Source organism: Homalodisca vitripennis, chromosome 3, assembly GCF_021130785.1.
Source record: "Homalodisca vitripennis isolate AUS2020 chromosome 3, UT_GWSS_2.1, whole genome shotgun sequence".
Classification (NCBI taxonomy): domain Eukaryota; kingdom Metazoa; phylum Arthropoda; class Insecta; order Hemiptera; family Cicadellidae; genus Homalodisca; species Homalodisca vitripennis.
This window is the reverse complement of record NC_060209.1, coordinates 114,509,607-114,526,323: the sequence shown is the minus strand read 5'-3', so window position 1 is coordinate 114,526,323 and position 16,717 is coordinate 114,509,607. Positions and strand designations below refer to the sequence as shown.

The 16,717-nt window shown below is 33.8% G+C and overlaps 1 protein-coding gene across 8 annotated transcripts in view; it reads left to right on the top strand.

Annotated features, from left to right (window-relative positions):
* LOC124357342 (echinoderm microtubule-associated protein-like 2) overlaps positions 1–16,717 on the top strand; it is a 144,158-nt gene that overhangs the window by 56,021 nt on the left and 71,420 nt on the right. The window contains exon 1 of one of the 8 annotated variants that reach the window (XM_046809041.1): positions 14,892–15,046. The exons of 6 other annotated variants lie outside the window; for them this stretch is intronic. The gene's annotated coding sequence lies outside the window, so the exon portion shown is untranslated. Of the gene's footprint in view, positions 1–14,891; positions 15,047–16,717 lie in introns of those variants that run through there. One more of the 8 variants, XM_046809042.1, reaches the window with a different exon arrangement.

The following is a 16,717-nucleotide window of genomic DNA, read 5'->3' as shown; positions in this document are numbered from 1 at the left end:
TATATATATATATATATATATAGTGTTACTTCTTTTTTTGTATTCTTTAAATATTACATATTGGAGCAGGATTGCCAAGCAACGTATGCCCGATCCCTTGCTATACTCCAACTTTAGTTCTAGCTCTGAGTATATTGAGTAGAGTATACAGTAGTCAGTGATATAGTATAATGCACTGCTTTGTGGTACTAAGAATGTAGTACATAACGTATATACAGGTGTGCTTGATAACTTTAGTTGTGCCATGGTTTGAGAAGATGTAAAGGGCTGTGTAAGAGTAATTCAAACTTGAAATCTTCAGTTTTCTTAAAGAGGATTGTAGGAGAGAAATTCAAGTTGCAATGTCTACCAACCTAAATATAATGGGGAATTTGAACTGCACAGTGTCGTATGTGAATGCTCTGCCCGTAAGGCATTTACGTTATTTCCTCACAACAATCAGCACTTCTCACATCCGTAGCATGATAAAACACTTTTTTTCCCATTTTCACATTTATTTATTGAAATGGTTTCTTTTGAATTACAGTTTTTTAGCAGTCGTAGAGAAATTTATGTGATATTAGGTGAACATGTGTTATTCTTGATGTTTGTGTGGCAGATTGGACTTACCAGGCCAAGGACTCCCCGAGGATTGGCCTCATGTCATTGAAAAGCTCAAGAGCTCTATAATAAAGATAATGTATCCCACACGGAAAATAAGTGTGGCTTGTCATTGAGCTTGAATACCAGGTTGTTCGATACACCTGACTATTCAGGGTTAATGCAGTTTTTTTTTTTTTTTTTTTTTTTTTTTTTTTTTTTTTTTTTTTTTTTTTTTTTTTTTTACTTAATCCCAAAGAATTCTACATTACAAGGTAAAGCTATACACAGCTACAATACAATACAAGTAAACCAGTCCAGTACCAAGCAGTGCCTTAAGCACGTCTGGTATTGGAAGATGAGTAATTACCATAGGAATGTCACTGAATAGGTTTGTAAAGTACTAAGCTATTTTCCTCATGTAAGTACCCGAAATGGTATTTTCGAGTACCCTATAGGCCGATCGAATACACCGACTTGAACCCGAATTCCTAGTTTCGTACCATACAAACATACATCGTACTATACTACTCCAAATATAAATCAAATTATACGCTACCATTTGAATTTAAAACACCCTAAAATTGTATTTTTTTAAATTTTTGTGGACTTTTAGATAATTTTTTACTTTTACGAGTAATTTTTACATTTGAACATATATAGGTATATGTATATATCAGGAATAACAATATTATTATACCAGAAATCCCAGTAAGTGCTACTTCCTCCTCCTGAAGTTTACAACGTTTTCTGTTTTTACGATTAGCCTATGTTTAGCCAAAATAAAAGAGAAATTGTGACACACTAAATCGTCTTTTTTGTAGGATGTGTCCTTTGATTTAAAAATATTATGTTCACTAAGAGTCTGCATGCATTTTAGGTAAGTTTGTGATCATTTAATTAATGGTAAGCGTGACACATAGATTTACAAATGTGTATAACATGCGACAGTGCCCCATCCTCCGACATTAAAACTCCCGTGTTCAATAATATTTAAATATTATGTTCTATAAAAATCCGTAACATTATTGTTATTTAGAAAAATAATTTGTAATCTCCTTTTAGTTATGCACCTGAAGTAACAATCACAAAATTTGATCCCACTAGGCTGTATAAAATGTTTTGTTTATCCATTATGGTGCATAACGTCATACATTCACTTACTTAGATTCTCGTAATTAAACATTATGAAGAAACTGAAATTAGTTAGTCCCTATGGTAAAATAGAAAAAGTAGAACTGTAATTCTTTAATTAATTTATACGCGTTTAATTTAGTGCTTGTTTCTATTGATATAAATTTGAAGTAGATACTAATAATAGAGTTAGTTAGTATATGGATCGCTGCTGTTATTGGTCTATGATTGGTGAGAAGTGCGAGAGACATGTTTGCGCTACTAGATGTGATAAGATACGATATAACGAGGAAGAGCGATGTGTGCAATCAGCGCAGCGCTGTAACGAGCCGCTATCGTTTTATTTGCGGCAGTTTAAATTGTACATCAAAGATAAGACATATTTCACCGTTGGAATGTACATATATATGGGGGGGGGGGATTTACTATAGACCTTTGCAAAGACAAATCCTGATTAATTATTACGATGTGCAGCAGGATAGACGTTAAGGTTACAATTTAACAATATTTTTGGATATAGTATTTCCGATTAGTTACAATCAAATTGTCAAAAGGTTACCCTAATGTTGGATTTGGCTATAGTATACCAGACAATCTTGTAAAATAGGGAGGTGTGTTAATAGATAGCATCCAGATTGCATAGTGTTACCTAGATGTTGTCAACTGTTATATATGTTGTAGATGTTACACATTCTGTTGGTTCTAGTGACTCAGCCGTTTAAATTGGCCACCATATTTTGAAAATGTTTATTGCTCTACGATTATTAACAGTAACACGGGTATGTGTAATAGACAGCATGCAGAAACCTGCCGAGTAGACGGCTACTTACACCAATATTTATTACTAATATTTGCAACAAGAAAGTTAGTTAGTTAGTGTTTAATTAGGAAATATTGAAAAGTTATTTGTAAAATCTTTACTCATCATAGCTGTTTTAATATTTAGTGGAAAAACTTTATTTTACTATTTATTTTGTTTAGGAATGTTATATACCAATATACAACATTATAGGTTTCAAAGAGTTTCAAATTCATTTTTATGTATTTTTTACTAGTGATACACAGGAGTTAATGTAGCATTTTCAAAGTTAGTCATCAGCCAGATAACATAAATGTTCTCATTAGTTGCATTGATAACTTTGTTGCATTGTTAAAAAATGTTATTACTGCAAGATATAAGGAAAGTATTACTTTGTCATTCGGAGAAGTTTGACTGCGCAAACAGCCGAAGGCAACAATTCATTCGGGATGACAAGGCAGTTCATCCCGAGATAGACACAATACTGTTTCCCCTGGCTACATTTTTAATAAATAAACTTTACTTTTAATCAAATTCTCTGAATCATTGTGCTTAGTAATAATAATATTACAATGCCTTGTCCGTAAGAGCTGAAGAATGTAGGCTGTGTTGTTGTCAGCATTATATTAGTTATGCTAGTAAAACAGTTGTATTACTTCATTTCTTTTGTAGAGGGAGTAAATAAGTTAACTTGTATTAAAGGAGGGGAAGATTGGTTAGAAGTATTCGCGTGCAAATTACGAAAATGTCGATAGGCCAATTAACTTAAAGAACAGATGGTTGCACAATAACTTGTCGTTTCACTCATTTCATAATTTCGAACATTATAATTAAAAACGGCGTATTTCTAAAGATTAGATTGCAGTTTGTGAATTGAAATTAAAAGTTATATTTCTTTACTTATTTTTCTATTTGTATGTGAGGTGTTTATAATATAATGATTTGTTAAACTACTGCCCTGTAATAATACATGTTGTTAATGAATAAAGGTACAAGTATATACAGTCTCGGTTTTCTCTTTTTGTTTTATTATTTTTCTCCTTCTATCTAGTGATTTATTATGTTGCTGTCACGTCAACAATTCAACACGTACTTAGCCTACAGCCACTGTCGGTACTCGCGGAATGTCTGCCCGCCGCGCTCCTGACGTGGCCGGCCCAGGTTGTCGGCGACCTTGCAGTGCGGGAGGTGACCCCAGTGCCGGGATGAGAGCCACTCCCAGGCCGAGGACCGAACGCGGTGACGTAAGCACTGTAAACTCTTATACATATGTACGTGGACATACCTGGTTTACACGATAATACAGGTTATGAAGCGCCTGCCAGTTCTTCGCGGCTATATCGAGACACTGATGTCAAGCGGGATTTGCATACATCGCACGTTTGATGGCGCCTTCAAAACATTTTGTACGCTGACAGCATCATTTTTTATAGACACAGTAGGTAAACAAGGTGCTGTTGTAACCGTCAGTCGTCACCCTGCCAGCTTGCTCAATCTGCCGATTGGAAGGCACTGACAGACGACATCCTTGGGCCGTACTATCTCTTGTGGACTGTAATAGACCATTGTTTATTTGTAACATCTCATTTTCTTCTTTTGCATTAATGGTTGTTAAAGAATAAATCAGAAAAAGACGTGCTGCTCCCTCGTTTTAACTTACGTTTTTTTTTTTTTTTTTTTTTTTTGATAAATCAACATTGTGATAAGCAAGACGATGATAGTTTAACAATTAAATCTATTGAGCACCGTGTAAAATGCTCTGTGAGAGGTAGGAATTATGTAGACGTTTGTAACTTCCATTTTATTGATGTGCGTAGGAAATAATAGAATATTTGACTTTGAGAAAAGTATTCACGACGAAACCAGCTGTATTTTGTCTTATAACAATGAAATCTATTGAGCACCGTGTAAAATGCTCTGTGAGAGGTAGGAATTCTGTAGACGTTTGTAACTTCCATTTTATTGATGTGCGTAGGAAGTAAATATTTGACTTTGAGAAAAGTATGCACGACGAAACCAATACCATATATGTTATTTTAATATTCAAATCTTTAAAACTTAGATCACTGCGGTCAAAAACTGTCTATGCTGGCCTTTTAAATTTACTTATAGTATAATTCTTTTACGGTTCTGTAGTTGAATTTGCGTTATTGCACCTACCAAAACATATAAATAACATGTGGATTTCGGAAACTAACTTACATAAAAAGTGTTTTCTTACGGCCAACAGTACTTTTCGTACTATATTTATTTAGATTTTTAAAACCCCGTAAAGCAAATAAATCCATATGTAATCTTAAGGTATAAGGGAAACAAAAGAAAATACTTGAAACTAAATTCAATTTATATTTTCAAAATAATTATTTATTATTATTATTAACTGTTAAAAAGTGTTGCGTGATTCGAACTGTAGTCTGGGAAAGAATCGCTCGGTGAGGTACGTTTGTACCATTGCCCTGGTTTTTCTTAAGCCACAACTAGTTTTGAGTAAATATTATCATTATTCGTCGGAATTCCAAAATATTCGGACAACTTTTTCGATTTTCCTCCATAAACACCTTCATCGGATTTAAACGATTAAAAAAAGGTATTAGTTAAATCGGTCCAAACGTACTCGAGATGAACCCTTAGCAACACATTTAGCAATTCATTTTTATTTTTAAGAAGATTGATTTAGCATTGGAGGCCATCCTTTGAGCCTAGTATTGGATTACGGTTTCCTGTCTTTTAATGTTTGTCTTTATCGTCACCAAACGACACATAAACGACAATAAAACACATTTTTTATAAAAAAAGCGTACCAGTCAATGTCTTTTCAATTCCTAGACCAATTCATGAATAATGGATTTACTGTATTAATGTAATTACATGTATAGTCTATTCCGCAATACTTAATACTTACCGTGTGGGTAGAGTAAATAGGTGTTAAACTAGTGGTGGACAGCTTTGTAGGTACCCATAGTTGACTTTCATTTTTACCCTATTAGTTTGGTCTTGGGCGGTGTGACATTCTCTGTAGGGTGTGTCATGATCTTCGTTGAGCGGAGATCTGTACTGAGATCGGAACTTAACGAAAGTACGGTTTCTTACAAACGGTAGAGCAAGTTTTAGCATATACATTTATGATTTGGGTAGCATCATGCTGCTGAAATTCCTTAATCTGACAAGGCAGTCCATGTACAGGTGTCATAGCAGATAACAAACTCCCGCAGCCCTGGTGTGAAAACCTTTTTGAAAGCGCTGGAGAAAACGGGTACGTCCGTTAATAATCTACTGGCTCTCTTACTCACCGAGTGTACTTATCTTATCATGCAGTTTGACAACGACCACTATTTACCAGTTAAGGATTGAATTTCTTATCCGGTAGTAGAACACAGTTCTACACATTATAGACATGTTTATCCGGTAGTAATAGACAGTGTTACACGTTAGAGACATACTTATCCGGTAGTGGTACACAGTTATACAAGTTAGATACATGCTTATCCGGTAGTGGTACACAGTTATACAAATTAGAGACATGATTATCCGGTAGTAATAGAGAGTGTTACACCTTAGAGACATGCTTATTTTGTTTTACTGGAACTCCTAATCCTCCATAGGTTTAACACCATTCCGCTGTAATAAAATGAGTTAAGTTACTTCTTGGTGTTGAAACGTCAGTGGCGCCTTACTATATCCTAGAGAAAGGATGTCGGTGTGAACTGGGTTACACTATAGCTACCTGTTTTACATGATATAGCCTACACTTTCTGTTTTGTTCGACCACACTGCCTCTCCGTGTATCCATAGTATAATTACAGAAACAAGCGCAACATCTCCACCTCCCGACGCTTTCACGTGCCCTCTCTACACTATCGGAACTTCTGTGTAGTGCTTCAATAGAGCATGGGAGAATTCCTTGCGTCCCAACAAAATATTGCTACATTTATGAGAAAGTTTTTGTAGCTTCATCAATAAAAGTGCACAAGAATTATAGTAGCTTTGCCTTCTTCAGCAAAATACTGAGCAGGTAATGGCAATAGAAATATTATAAAATATCTTATTAAAGTTGTTTAATGAGAAGTTGGCTCACAAGCTGTTCAGACTGTTAAAACAGTCTCTAGTGCAGTCATTGAAGCGAAAAAATACGGTCTTACCTACCTCCGAATTTTTTTACTGTGAACCAATTTGCATGAAATTTTGGAATTAGGCTCATCTTACCCTTATAACTTCAAAAGTGAAATTGATCTGAACTCCGCCTATTTTTTTTTAAGGGGTGTAAACAACCCCTTAATGGAAAAATTGACATTGAGCCATTTTATCGCTAGAACACATGTCTAAGAAGTAAGTGGTGAAAATTGTAAAGTGTTTTCTAACACAAGTACCTCATATTAAAATCATTTTCAACCCATTGAAAATCTTACAACCCTTGCAAACAACCCCTAAATTGAAAAAAAACCACAAAAAAAATACTTTGGTTTGACATAAAAAGATGTAAGTATAGAGTAAGTAATATTTTATATTCTCTGTAATAATTATCAAATTTTTAATCCCCTTTCAACCCTTTGAAAACTACCCCTTGATAAAACATTGTTAACATTTTAATTTTATAAAATGAAAAGGATTTAAATATTATTCCACACTCTCGAAAATGATTATCAATATCTTAAGCTTTTCTACCCTTAAAACTACCCATAAATTGAAACAGTAAATATATATGATTACACATTTAAAAAAATTTAATTTTAGAGTAACAAATTGCCATTTATTAACTAAAAAAATTTACAAATTATATAAAATTCACTCAAATGTGTTATATATATACATATAAGAACGTTGGTATGTATTCATGCCTACGTTTCCAAAATATATGAGCCATATTATGTATATATATACACATTACAATAGTTTTGGGTCTCTATTATGCTGCGTACTTTCACATTGCTCCAAATATTCACACTCCGAAATTTTCAGTTACTAAGTATAAAAATATATGATAAGTTTTTGGACCACAACTCCTTCAATTCTCATGCTATCACAATTTATAAAAAAACCATTGGTAAAGGTAATTAAAGAGAGCTACAACATCCTTCATTGAAAATATATAGTAAAAATACCTTTTTCTCAAACTGTGAAGGGTTAAAGGGGCTTAAGAGAGGCTGTGATTGCGCTGCCACGCGCTCTTTAAACAATCATATCTCCGTCAATTTTTGTGTGTCAGAAAAAACAAAAAAACCAAATTGTTTATCAGAAAAAATACCTAAACTTTTCATCCGTACACTTTTATACGTATCTGTAGTCATTTTTGAGATATTATGAAAAAAGGTGGTTTTTTTTTAAAAAATTTGAAATTGTTTTTAATCGTGACTTTTTTGGAAAAATATGTGTCCAGAAGCAGCAAAACTGATACAATCTATCAAACTCTTCATAATAAAGTTAATTCTAGGCGGAATCCGATTAATTTTAATTTTTGGTGGAAATGGCACTTATGAAACCCATTGATTTCAAAGAAAAAAACATTAGATGCTCCTCTTATTTGAAATACAGCTCACTTACTTTTACGTGCAAAAGACGTTTAATAGTGCTCATTTTTAAAGCTTATTTCAAGCACTACAAAACTTTTTTTATTAGAATGCCTAAAAATCTCCTCGCCGCTAGATGGCATTGACAACATCGATTAAATTTCAGACAAAATAAAAAACGGCTTTGATCTTTAATATCTAGCTTAATATTGCACTTAGAATTCTTTATAAAACACCAAATTGTTCATTTTATTACCTGCTACAATTTTGTTCTTTATAAATCTTTCGATAAAACGTTTATTTTTGGAGATATTTGCAAAAAAACCGATAAAAAAACGTGACAAAATTGCGAATTTTCAATTGCCAGTAACTTGAAAAGTATTGGATTTTTCGAAAAACTTTTATAGGTGATTTTTTGTTTAAAATGATGCTTTCTATCGATATCCGAGGTTTATTTTGAAACAAAAAAAATTCACTCCCGAGATGGGGTGGCAACCACCCCTAGGGTGGTTGCGGAGTTCAAATCATTTTCACTTTTGAAGTTAAGGGTAAGATGAACCTAATTCCAAAATTGTATGCAATTCGGTTCACAGTAAAAAAATTCGGAGCAATAATGCTTCAATGACTGCACTACTCGTTATGTCTAAAACTTTGAATTCACGGTAGAGCGCAAAAAGTTTAACCAGTACCATATGTAGGCTAATTCTACTTTGTCGTTTAACACTTTAATCATTTTTATTCACTATTATTAACTGCTACTTTATTAAAACGCTTTTTAATCTTTATTCAATGTAATGTATTTGTATGTTTTTGTTAACAGTGCCATGTTTATTATTAGAACGGGCAACGAAGTGTGTTTTATATTTATATTATTAAATAGATTATGTATTATATTCTATTATATAGTATTGAATTATGTTTATTCAGTTTATTTTTTTTTAACTGTAAAGGAAGAAAATTAGAATTTACTTTTTCTCTGGCACAGAGAGACATAATATGAGTGATACTAATTCCTGTCACTGCATTACTCTATTTTATTCTTGTATAGATTACTTTGGGATACCTTTGTATAAAAGTTAACTACGAGTTTGAGTTAACGTCTTATTACTGGTACACGAATATTTATAATAAAAAATAATTTTATCTCTCTACGTAAAAATATTAAATGTTTAGTCTCAACTATCTTGTAATAGGCTATATAATTAGATTTCGTACCTGTTTTTATTTCCAACACAGTGAAACTTTGGTGATCATCCTACTTCAATTAAGTATTTCAATAAATGAATAACCTACTTACGTTACTAATCGATGATCTAATGAAACTTTGATCCGATAGCAGATCGAGATTAATTTATCGATAATCGGAAGACCAATAAGAAGTTCGTATAGTTTTGATTCTGCTGTACCTATTATAACTCACGCCAATGTGCCTAAGTAGAATAGCCTCTCGTAATTTAAAAACCCACAGTATAAAAACAAATGTCAAGCTGTTCACGTAGTATTAATGACTTGCAAATCACCTGTTAGTGTATGACATCACAGTCACATTGTTGTAAGCCTTCAGTGTGTTGCTAATCACAATGCAATTGTTGTGAGGTTGCCTCGCCTCTCCTGCCTGTTTTGCCTGTGTAACTTGACTCACCTCTCTAGTTTGTAAACTGTTTAGCGTTTGTGGTATCTATATTTGTGTGATTTGATTGACAGGTATGCACTGGAGTGTTAAGGCTCATTTTATTAATCGTTTTAGAAGCCATAACGCTAATTTATTTGTATTTTCTGATCCTCGCACTAGTTCCGAAACAACGTGACTTTTCAAAATGAACAAATTAATAATATCAATTATGCTTTTGTACGCTATAGAATTGATGTGGAATGATCTGGAAAAAATAAAACATTAGTGAAAAGAACTCAATGCAGTAACAACGAGTAATAAATTATTTTTTTACTTACAGCCTACACAAAATATTTATATTAATCATGCAATAGTATGTAAAATAATATTTTATGTTTATATATTAGATGATTGTTTTAGTTTTTTTTAGTCAAGAGCCAGCTGTAGTAAAACGACCTTGAGATTTCCCCCATAAGAGCAATTTTAAACCCCATGCAGTTTTACACCCTTATTAATAGTTGTAGAGTTATGGAAGGTGTCTCATTTAAAAAACAACTGATGCGCATCCAAACTCTCTAATTCTCTCGATATTTGTATGGGTTATGCAGACAAATTTTGTCACAAGCTTTTGTACTTCACCTTTTAAATAACTAAAAAGCATACACTTAAAAAACAAAGAAATGGAAGTCCGCCCACACTGGTAATAGAAAGAAAACACGTCTCCAATCTCCTTGCATCAGATTGTTAACTATAGAGAGTCGCTTTCCAAGAGAATCTCCAATAATCGTTTAAATGAATATTCCTGTTTACAATCGCCCCCGTCTCGCTTCAACGTGCCTGGAAAACTAAGGCAGCCGCTTTCAGCATCCGTCATAAACGGTGGATCATTCCCGCAGTCAGTTATTACTATAAGGAGAAATTACTATTATCGCACCATTTTAGGCATTTATTTGTTGCCAAAGCTGGATGTTAAAAATTGTTCCCTAACAATATCACCTATATAATAATGGAGAACATTGTGAACAGTTTAACATAGGCACATACTTTCTTATGCTTGCTACATCAAACTCACAAGCTACGAACACTGTAACAGCTGTATGATTGCCTGGACACACTTGAATACCTGGACTGCGTGATGATCTGACATATTCATGGAGTCAGTTATGGCTATTGACTATTAGGACCGTTTCGCTGCCGGTCAGTCATAATCTCTTGTAGGAGTCACCAGGTAGCCTTATTTCGAGGAAATATGTCAGCAATGCATCTGATGTCAATAATGGTCACTGGGAGTCCACAACTCTTTAACAAACCCGAAACTGGAACCTCCAAAAAGGTGTCATCAGAATTTCATCGGGAGTAATCTGCCCGAGATTCTCGAGGTCAGTGGCAGACGTCTCAGCAAGAGAACTTCCATCACTCATCAATGCTAACTGCAACTGGAGGTTGGCTTCAGAAGGGAATGCGTCGGTTATCCGATGGTTGAAAGTAAGATGGAGGAAATGATTCCTCCATATAATCGCTACATTAATTTTTACTATCTGCAATATCTAGTTCTGTTACGATACAGTATCTCGTAGTTTGTACCTCCGCGTTTTCCGAATTATTCTTTACTATTGCTAACGTTCTCGAATTTCGGTGAATTCACTCGGTCTCGTTTAGTAATTCGGTCTCATTTCGGTTTAGTTGAACTAATTGAAGTTGAAAACGTTGCCCTAACATATTTTACTAACAGCCTGGTGGTGTTAGATCGACACATCATTTACTCACAAATGTGGTACCCTCACTTCATTACCTAGTAGTGGACTGATAAGGGTTAATGAATATGAAGAAGTATTAGTAGTATAAAGTGCCTACAATTGACGTATTAGTTATTTTACTGTTTTTACGATAAAAACAAAAATTTGGTGTTCTGTCACTGTATTATTTTTACAATTAGAATGTATAGTAAATTTGAAAAAAACAACAACATTTGTTTAAATAATTCTTTATACCTAGATTTCAAAGCCTTTTAACAAGATCAAGATTAAGAAACCTACCAGACGTGGCTACCAGCTACTTTGTGGCTGTGCTTGAAAAGTAATTTATATACGACAGGGGGGGATATGATGTGTATTTTTTACTGCAAAGAAAATGGTATTTTTGTATAATTCGCTATGAATTTCAATTTGGTTGTATTGTTTAAATAAATAAACAGTGATAGGTATATAAACAGTCCTCGCACAAGACAAGCATGTATTACGTATGATAAATATTAGGCCTACAAAAATAGAATGTATATATCGCTGTAACCACTACAATAGTTGCTATTGTGCTGATATTATTATCTTTATATTGTTGATAAAACAGACCAAAGAAAAGCTTGTCAATCAATGTTGATTTTTAATTATATTATGTAATATTTTTAAAGAGAAGCAGTTTAAAATTACATGTACAAAATAACTGCTAATGAGTGAAAAGTTGAAAGCGATTATTTTAAACGGCTAAATAAATATTTTACTTGTTCACAAGTACCACAATAACATGATTTGACTGAGAGAACATTATTCTGCATGATCGGTCGTAACCAATATGACTCTCGTTACTACTAATGAGAACGATCGGAACCACTTGATTGTGTCTATCCAAATTGTAAATTACGTCTTGTCTATGTCAGTGTAAAATAATACTTACTAATCCAGCAGCATACTCTTGTTATGTACATGAGTACTGGCCACATTTCATAATTATTGAACTAATTATATTCTGAGTGCTACATTTTCTCAGTTGTGTTTTACTAACAGCATTTATATGTTTCATCAAGAAGCATATCTTTTATTCAGAGCTTTTTAATTAGTTAGCTTTTGTCAAAAAAGGTTTTTTAACTATACAGTTGTTGCCGAGTTCAGCATCACAAAATAGGTTATGTTCTATTGTTGGTTTCCGCTTTGGATTTTGCTTTTCTGGCTGTTTTTGCGAAAAGCATATTCCGCTAAGAGGTTCGCTTTTCTATAGTTTAACTGTGTGAATATTGTTATGAATAATGTATACATAATACTAAAAACGACTCTTAGGTGTAGATCGTTTCTTGGTTACCGTGTACCAGCTAAGTTGGCAACACTGAATGCGAGTGTGATCAGCTGTTGAGTACTACAACAATGGTCCAGGGAGAGCAGGAGTGGCCTTGACAGGACCTGGCTGGCCGAGACTCACACTCCGCGCTGCGCTGTTTTGTCTGTTGAGTAATCGCATTCTCGCATGCCGCGCCACGCCGCGCCGGTCTGCACCAGGCGTTGTTGCCGATTCGTACTCCTTTTTATAAAAAATAAATAGTTATAAATGTATTTTGTGATATTTTTTATAGTGTACATAATCTGTTCCTTCGTCAACTCATTGCAATAATAACAGCTTTATTTTGTAATACTATCCCAATTTTATTTTGCCCAAATAAGGATTTTTGTATTCGCGTAGTGTTTAAGTCATTGAAGTCTCGTATGATGAGAAAGATGCCTGTAACAGATTTCTAAACGATAGGGGGTAGACCTGCCACCGATTTGCCTAATCCCCCTAAGAACGTAGCCAGGAAAAATTGGGGGGGGGGTCCAGACCCCTAGATCCCCTCGCTGGCTACGTCCTTGTTTTCCCCCCACCCTTCATCATAGAGTAACGTATTACATCATAGGTTACTTTAAGCTTCTTCTGCCAAGACTGTGACTAAGGTGACTGGAATGTCATCACTGTCCAGTCGATTACCGAATTCATGTCTGGAAAATTGGAAACGTTTTTTCAAGGACCGTAGTTTTTTGTATTGTAATTAAACTTAGGTCTAATGACAATAACTGGATCTTATCCTTGGACACTTATATGAGTAGTTGGATAATGCATGTTTTTGAAGGAAGTTTGTTGTTTACTACCTAAGCCATAGAGTAAAGTATTATTACTCTATGCTTCTATATTCCCTACCCCAATAAAGATCACCCCGCTACCTGCCAGAGAAACACAGAACTAAACAGCCAAGCAAGCACTAGACCAGAAATCGACCCAAGTGTGTGTAGTAGTGTTGTTATTATTGTAGACCTCTAAAATATGGTGTAAAATATTATCTCATAACATTCAACAACGATTGTATAAAATTAACAGTTGTCTATTTCAAAAGCCTTTTCGTAGATTACTGAAATTTGTTTTTGTAATTCTCTAAAGCACGTGGAATAAGTACGAAACCACTATGTATAATCGCAAAGGTGTCTACTGTAGCGTGATTTATAGCCTTTTGTGCATAATAAAGAGACTAAATAGTACACAAATAAACATACAATATATTTCATCGCAGAAAATAACAAGTACAATATTAAATTTGTACAAATAGTATTTATTGTATTTGTATATTATTATAGATCTATAGAGATAAATTTGATTGTTTTACTATAAATAATCATGTAAGTAACTGAAAATAAGAAAATAAATAGAAATTTATGGATTTATGCAATTTATGCAGTTATCTAAGGACGGAGGAAACTTTTTGTATCGCTTGTCGCGAAAGGTTCTCCTCTCGCACCTCTTTGAACGGTTGAGATATTTCGGTGTCAACAATAGAGGATTACCTGCACAGAAATGGTCTTAACGTATTTTATACACGTATTGGTAATATCCTTGGTTGCCATTAAAACACAATTATTATAACTGAGGTGGATTCACATATACAAACTATAACGTCAGCTTTTTGTTACACTTGCACATCATACAAATTAGATTACAATAGCGAAAAATTCTAGAAATAATTGAGATGTCACAAATATATACAACTTTTTATCACAATTAATTGCTACTGTATCAAATATAGAGCGTTTACTTAATTACTTGTTCACCAATAAAATACAGATGATCGGGAGTAAGGAACCCGTACCCTAATAATTTTATTGCAAACCCACTTGTAGACAAACTGAACTTGTTGGTTTCATGGCAGTTATAACATAAATTAGAAACTTTACTAAATGTTTACCATACATTATTACCTAATATTAGTTGATAGGCTATCTGTTTGGGGAGCCGGTACGTTCTATTGAGGGCAAACCCCTTGAAGGCTTAATTATTTATGCCTGACGACCACAAAGAGCAGTCACCCTTCTAGCTCGAGGGGGAGTCTTTGTCCGGCGACACGTGACGGTTATCTCGCCGGTCCGGTATAGCGGCAGATAACGCGGCGCGGTCTGCGCACTGCACTGCACCGCACCGTCGCGCTCGCTCGTGTATTGATCGGTGTCGGGTCGGCGGCGTCGGTCCGTCAGTACTCAGTGTGTCACGGGCATCGGTTGTTGTGCAGTGCGGCGCGGTGAACCTCTCGCGGCTCGTGGACAGTGCCGCGACATTATTTTACTTTGCTTTATTTCGTGTTTAACTTTGTTAAACAGTTATTACAATTAAACAAAAATAATTGTGTAGGAAGTATGTTATAAGCCTATGTTTTTAGGTTGTGTGAAAGGTTATCTGCTAAGTTGTGCAAGCCTTTGTTAGGTTAGGTTTTTGTTTACTTGTTTTGGTGAGCTAGGCCCCAGTTTTGGAGTTGATTTCTCTTTCAAATTTAAGTTAGTATCCACTTTCAGTACCCGATGAGAATATTAGAGCTTGAAAACTAATTAAAGTACTAGTGTTACATTGTTGTACTGTAGTTAGTACACCATAACGCAGCCCGGCTTGTTTCCGATCATGGAAGATTTTCATACGCTCCATACATAGTGTTATTAAAACCAATCAATTATTAGATTTTAGTGTTGTCAATACTATATTTCCTATTATTAATTAATATATTAATACAAAAAAAATTCTTGTATTGCAAAAATGCTTTCTCCACAGGTTGTAAGAACCCACTAACATTTATTTATTTGCTTGACTTTAGTGCGTCATTACGAGTACCTATTTGAAACCTATTTAGCCCTTCATGCTTCATAAAATATTTTAGACGTGCTATACCATACATTTAAGATTAATTGATCATTTTAAATTTACATTACATTTCTTAAAATAAACAAATTTATTACTTTTTAAAAAGAAAATTCACGAAAATATTCGTGAAATCTAATTTATTTTCCAGTTGTACAGTACCTAATTGTTATTGCAGGCATGGACATATCTAGCTGAGGATAGTAGAGACTGTAGTCCCCCCTAGAAACAAAATAAAAATTAAATATAGATAATACAAAAAAATAGGGTTTGGTGACGGCGAATAAATAGTTATTTACCACATTAAAATTATGTTATAATGAATTGTATATACGAATCTTAAATTTTAGTTTCGTTCGCCTTTTTTATCCTAAACTTTTACATACTGAAAGAGCATGGCTTGAACTACCCCATACCCCACCCGAAGTAGGCTACGTATTTGAAGTTAAGATAATTTATCATGTAGTCTACTGTATACATCTGTGTGTATCTTATATGTATCCTACTGCCATGATTTGGAAGTAATGTGTGCTTTAAACAACAAAATAACACTTTACATCTTCTTTAACAGACATAGGTACTATAATGGCTGAATGACATTTTATTTCATGGACTCCAATAGTCTACATGAGGGGATATGTATGTGGTGGCGTAACAATCATTATAGTTCAATTTCAATTATAAAAGTAAGAGGAATTTATTTTGTTATTCATATTATTAGACTTAATTTATTTACTTGCAGAATATAAAACAAGAATAATATATACTATCAGCATAATATTATGACGAAAATATATTTAATTTAATTTATGTTTCAACTTATATCTTAGATTATTATTCTAAATTATTCACATATAGACTATTATTCAAATTTGTCTTTCAGTAAAGCCTGACAATATTACAAGATAGACACCATAAACTAATGTTTTATAAAATAATAAATAAATAGATAAGTCAAATTAGACAGATTAAAAAATGTTAAAACAGGTGAATAGAAGTGTCAATTTTACAAAATATCATTTTTGTTGTCATTGATTAAATTATGTTGCACACATAGAGAGAAAAATACAAATCGAGATCCCTGGGACTTAATAAAAACCCTAAATCCATCTAACTGCCGACACATTTATATGTGAGAACACATGGGGCAAATAGAAACAAGTGATAAACAATGGA